Consider the following 6293-nt stretch of genomic DNA (forward strand, 5'->3'; position numbering starts at 1 on the left):
AAGCTCCAGGACCAGTGAAAAACTCCTGGGATGCTGCTAAGGGAAGGTAAGAACCAAGGACAAGTGCGGCCCCAAATCCAGCCCTGCCAATAAGCTTGTGCTTTGTGCAGTTATCAGTCTGCTAAATTGGATTGCCTTCATAAGCTTAATTTGAGAATTTTCCATGGATGGAAAATTTCAAATGATCATAAATAGTGTCTGCCTGCTGAAGTCTTTTGTACTCTTTTCACACACTCAGCAGCCATTTTCCACTTATGAGAACAGACACAGTCTAAGCAGAAAACAAAACTTTGCTGAAAACATTCCCTCTAAAAATGACTAAATACAGCAAAATCTTAGCAATTCAGGCTAACAAGGTGAAATTATTTTAAAGCAAATTCATTGCAATTATTCCCAAGTAGACAAAGTACCAAACTATACTAACAGTGCATTGATAAATAAATATCTAATTGCACCAGCTTTACAAAATAAAAGCCTCTTAATTGGCATATTTTTTTCCTAAATGGGTGTTACTTCAAGTATTTCAAAACAGTCTGTCCTCTTAAGTAGGTTACTCAGGCCCCCTAGTATCTGTTTATGAATTTTTATAGCAAACCTTTCTTTTACAGCTAGTGCAAGGATGAAATTTAGGCCAAAATATGATCATTTGGTAAGGTCCTTATAAATGATACCTTATGATACATCTTACAAGAACAATTTCTTTATGTTTTATGCTTCTAAAGATTTATTTCCAATTACATTTTATCGTAGCTTTAAGGAATAAGAGTGCTATTTCATAATGATTAAAAGTGGATTGGTGCATTGAAAAGGCAGAACTGAACTGAGAGCAATATGCATTTCCCACAGAAAGCACCTGATTGGTATTCCAAGAACAAGTGTCTGTTATTTAAAGGCAGCTCAGTCGAAAAGCAATAGCCTTTCAATCATATCAAGGAGGCAGCAGCATGCTTGGTACCTTATCGGGCTAGTTCCATCACTTCTGAATTTGTGAACCGTATCAGTCTACCAGGTCTTGGGGAGCTGTTGGTGAAAGGGTTTATTGTTTCTAAACATACATGTCAACCCCCTTTAAAAAGAGTCCACCAAGAAGGTGAGTTGCTCCCAGAAGATTGGTAACATCATTTCAAAGAGCTGGCTCACCTCCAGCGATTCTAAATGCACACAGCTTTGCTTTACATTACCTTTTCTTTAACGGCACCAGAGAACAATCTTTAAGACCAACTGCAAAACTGCCTGTTTCTTTGGTAAGGACACGCTGATGGCATCCTCCATCTGTGGCTCATTTTTTCCAGGAATGAGGCAAAGGTGTCCTTTCAAAGACAGTTCTCTGGGTATGCTGACCATGGAAGAGTCATACTCTCTCCTTGCCACCAAGCTTCTGGCTATAGGTCCACCCATCCTGAGACTTATATCGGGAGATACAGGAAAAAGAAGGAAACTGAACACAGCATTCTCCTGCAAGTAAAGTACCGTAGCGTTTTCAAAAGTGTTTAGGAAATATATTGGTTTCATTGAAAACAAAGGACATATAAGCTAAATGTAAGTGAAATGGGCAAGTCAATTCATCTCTTTGGGCTTGAGCTTTCTATTAAATAAAATAGGAGCATCAGATTAGGGGATGTTTAAGCTCTTTCAAGATAACATCATACCATCAGATGAAAATGATTATTGGAGCATGCTTTTGACAGTGAATGTCACAGAGTTGAGGGCATGAAGGTGGAGAGGAAAGAGGGGTTAGACTCAATGTACTTAGCTGTTCCTGTGCGTAGAATCTCTCCCAAAAGTTTCATATCTATGGTTTGTCTTTTAAGGGATATTCTTTTTCACTCTTCCCTTGTAACTGAATTTTCTTTCTATTCAACCTTATTCTTGGCTTTGGCTTCCACTTTGCCCGTCACTTCCTGCATTAATTAACTTTTGTTGCATAACAGACCACCCTCAAAACATCCTAATTAGCTCAGGATTCTGTTGCTTATCTGGGCAGTCCTTCTGGTCTGGTCCAGCTTGGCTCCACACTGCTGGCCTTCCTCATGCACCTGTGGTTTCTGGCAGGTCAGCTGGTGACTGGATGATCTAAGGTGATCACTCTTAAATGTTGGTGGCTTGTGCTGCTGATTGATTGGTGCTACTTGCCAATACTGACTATTGGCTCAATGACAAAGGTGCCTGGGTCACATGTGTCTCACCACTTGGTAGACTCACTCAGGTGTCTTCATGGTAGTCAGAGGGGTGTAAAGAATAGCAAGAGATGGCAAATCCCAACGTGCAAGCATTCTTCAAGCACCTGTTTGCATCCTGTTTGTTATTTCTCATTGGCCAAAGTATGTCACATGGTCAAGCCCATAGTCAGCGTGAGAGGGGATGACACAAAAGTGTGTATAGGAGAGAAAACTATCGTGGCCATTTCTGCATATATGGACCACATCTCTCAACCGTGATTCTATCATAGTGAAAGTTATAACAATTATAGTAATAATTCACAAAACAACTTTATCTTCCTCCATTCCTGAAGAAACATAATGTTAATAAGAAGGGTGGTAGGCAGAATAATGCCCTCCTTCCAAAGATATATACATCCTAACCTCAGGAACCTGTGAATATGTTACCTTATGTGGCAAAAGGGACTTTGTAGATGTGATGAAGTGAAGGACTTCGAGATGGGGAGAGTTTTCTGGATTATCTGGGTGGGCCCAATGTAACCACAGGGTCCTTAAAGGTAGGAGAGAGAGAGAGAAAAGGGGACAGTCAGAGAGATGTTGATAATGGAAAAATGGGTTTAGACTTTGGGGACCTTCAGAGAGATGCAGCATTGCTGGCTTTGAAGATGGAGAGAGGTGGCCACAAGCCAAGGAATATAGGCAACTTTAAGAAGCTGGAAAAGGCAAGGAAATAGTTTTCCCTAGATCCTCCGGAAGGAAACATAGCCCTGCCGACACCTTAATTTTAGCCCAGGGAAACTTGTGTTGGACTTTTAAATGTACAGAAATGTGAAAGAATAAGTTTTTGTTGTTTTAAGCCACTAAGTTTGTGGTAAGTTGTTACAGTAGCCTTAGAAAATGAGTGCAAGAAATCAGGGGAAACAGAGCACTCACCAAATGCTGGTGTGTTTAATCAGCTTATGCTCCTCCAGCGTCGCAGGGTGAGGGGGCAGCAGCCGTCAGTCACAAAGGGCATTTCCAAACAAAGCAAGCAGAAGTCCTGAAGCATAGGACCTGAAGGATAGCACCCCTGCAAGTTCCCAAAGGTGAATGCAGGCAGAGTGACGCTCAAGGAGACAATTCCCTGGTCATTGAAACACAGAGCAAGTCTCATTTCTTCTGGGACACCTCCACTGTAGCCCAACGGGTAAGAAACAGTTTAATGGTAAATTGCAGATAAGTTTACGGCAAGGTCTAGATTATGTGACATTTAAAAGTATCTTTAACATTTTGGTTTTCACGCCGAAAAACTAAAACTTTTTCGGTCTTCTTACAAGTCCATAAAATCTAGCCTTGACCCAGAATATCTGAAGTCTCCAAAGATCAGAGCCAGGAGCCTTATTATAGATTGGTCCCAGGATCTCCTCCAAATGGCCTTGGAAATTGTCCTGTGAGGAAAACAACCTGAGATTCTTTCTCCTGACCTTAATGAAATTCAGAGGCATTTATTGATCACCTAATATGTTCCTAGCTTCTGAAAGATTTACCGAACAATTACTAAAGGTCACTAGGAAAGCCAGAGTTAGAGGTGTGACTAGAATACAGCCCTCCAGAATTCCAGCCACTTGTCAAGAAAAGTCTCTAAATGGTTCTATTTATTATTTATGTCTACCTACTTCCTAAAAGGATTTGAGGTGGCAATTTTCTAATTAAAATTTGTTTCTAATCTCTTTCTAATCTTGTTTTATTGGCTGCATTTCAATCCTCTTGTACTTAATCAACCTTGAATGGTAACATGTATTGAGTCTGTATAAAAATATGAATTAGCATTAAAATTAAAATGTACGCACATTTAGTACACATGTAATGTTTATGGACATATTTGTATTTGTAAGCTTGTTGAAAGAAGCTGATGATAATGGTTCATTATGGGACTAATCAAAACCATTCTTTTGTTAGTGATTATCTGTCAAATTTGCACAGCTGCCTTCTAAAAATCACATTCCAAAGGTGTCACAGTCCAGCCAAACACAGTGAATACACATAAAGAAAAGAAAAATTCAATAAATTAATATTTCAAAAGCACATTAACCGATCTGGAAACAAATATTTTGATAAAAGATTACAATTTGCCTAATTAAAGTGTCACTACATATAGTATAAGTTTCAGTGGTAAAAAATATATGTTTATTTGTCTTGCTAATTCAAGAATTTTGAAGGTGCTCACATGGGAAATATTATACCTGCCACCATTGTGTGCTGTGCATGTGGACACGTGTGTATGCGCGTGCACACGTGTGCGTGGTTCTTGACAATTCTATAACAGTGTCTCATCCTCATGTGATTATCACATTACTCTTCAGCTTGATCATCACAAGTCTTCCACCTTGGAATTGTATCAGGTTTCTCTGAAAACACAGTAATAATTAATTAATATTAATAATGAAAATAATTATATGACAACAGTATAATTAATAACGAAACAGTGATTCATTCATTCAATCCACAAAGTCTAATTGAACAACTATCACTAGATTCTGAGTTATATTTCATTATTTATTTATTTATTTATTTTTGGGTGCATTGGGTCTTCGTTGCTGTGCGCGGACTTTCTCTAGTTGCGGCGAGCGGGGGCTACTCTTCATTGCGGTGCAAGGGCTTCTCATTGCGGTGGCTTCTCTTGTGCAGAGCATGGGCTCTAGGTGCGCGTGCTTCAGTAGTTGTGGCTCGCAGACCCCAGAACACAGGCTCAGTAGCTGTGGCGCACGGACTTAGTTGCTCCGCTGCATGTGGGATCTTCCCGGACCAGAGATCGAACCCGTGTCCCCTGCATTGGCAGTCGGATTCTTAACCACTGCGCCACCAGGGAGGCCCCATTTTTCATTACTTTTAAATTTAAAGATAAATTTAAGAACAATGTGTTTACTTGGTATTATTATCTGCATCTATTGTGCTTGAGGCACTAATTTTAAATTGCTTGAAATTAGTAAGTACAAACCTCCAAGCCTAAAACTCTGAGAGCATGGCATTGATAACTCTTTCTGGGAAACAACACTGAAATTAAAAGTTTTTTGAGGTGAGGGGCCAGAATCATCATGACAGAATAGCCCCAGTGCTCTGCGTAGGAAAGAGCCACCTCATGGGAAAGACTGCAAAGGGACCAGACACCCACTGAGCATTATCTGTGTTTATACCCACAGAATGACCAGCTGACTTCAGTTACACAAACCCTTAATTTGGATAGAGTCTGTTGAAATTGGTCAAATTGGTGACTCTGTGATTGTCCTCAAAAAAAAGTTACTTCAATCTTTCCAATTTCTCCTTCAAACAATATCTTTGAAATCTCTGGAGAAAGAACTTAACAACTCTGTATGTGAACTTACTTCTTTCTCCATCTCCTTGGCTGGCTCCTGCCCCCCGTGGCCCGGCCCCTGCGACGTGCTCTCAGAGCATTCAGGAGCCCTCAGCAGATCCTTAGCTCTGCTGACACACAGCCAGCCAGCACCACAGGCCGCCGTCAGGAGTGGCTGTCTGTCAGTACTGCAGCCGACCCTGCTGGGCACTGTGGCTTCCCAGCTGGCATTGCCACCATCTCCACATCCCCAAAGACCTATGGCAATGTATGTATGGGTATGTGTTGGGTGTGTGTGTGTAAGAGGCGGGGCGGGGGGGGGGGGGAGATCCTGTCTCTCCTTATGTTATACTCCCTTTTTTTTTTTTTTAATTTTTTTTTCTTTTATTTATTTTTTATTTTTATTTTTTATTAATTTATTTATTTTTGGCTGTGTTGGGTCTTCCTTTCCGTGCGAGGGCTTTCTCTAGTTGCGGCAAGCGGGGACCACTCTTCATCGCGGCGCGCGGGCCACTCACTATCGCGGCCTCTCTTGTTGCGGAGCACAAGCTCCAGACACGCAGGCTCAGTAGTTATGGTTCACGGGCCCAGTTGCTCCGCGGCATGTGGGATCTTCCCAGACCAGGGCTCGAACCCGTGTCCCCTGCATTGGCAGGCAGATTCTCAACCACTGCGCCACCAGGGAAGCCCTATACTCCCTTTTAAGAAGTACAAAAGCCATCCTATGTAGATATCAAAAAAGGTGCCCTTTCCACTCTGTGTTCAGAATCCACCCTCTCCATAAGGCCAGGCTAGAGTGGAAG

Source organism: Balaenoptera musculus, chromosome 12, assembly GCF_009873245.2.
Source record: "Balaenoptera musculus isolate JJ_BM4_2016_0621 chromosome 12, mBalMus1.pri.v3, whole genome shotgun sequence".
In the NCBI taxonomy this organism is placed as follows: Eukaryota; Metazoa; Chordata; class Mammalia; order Artiodactyla; family Balaenopteridae; genus Balaenoptera; species Balaenoptera musculus.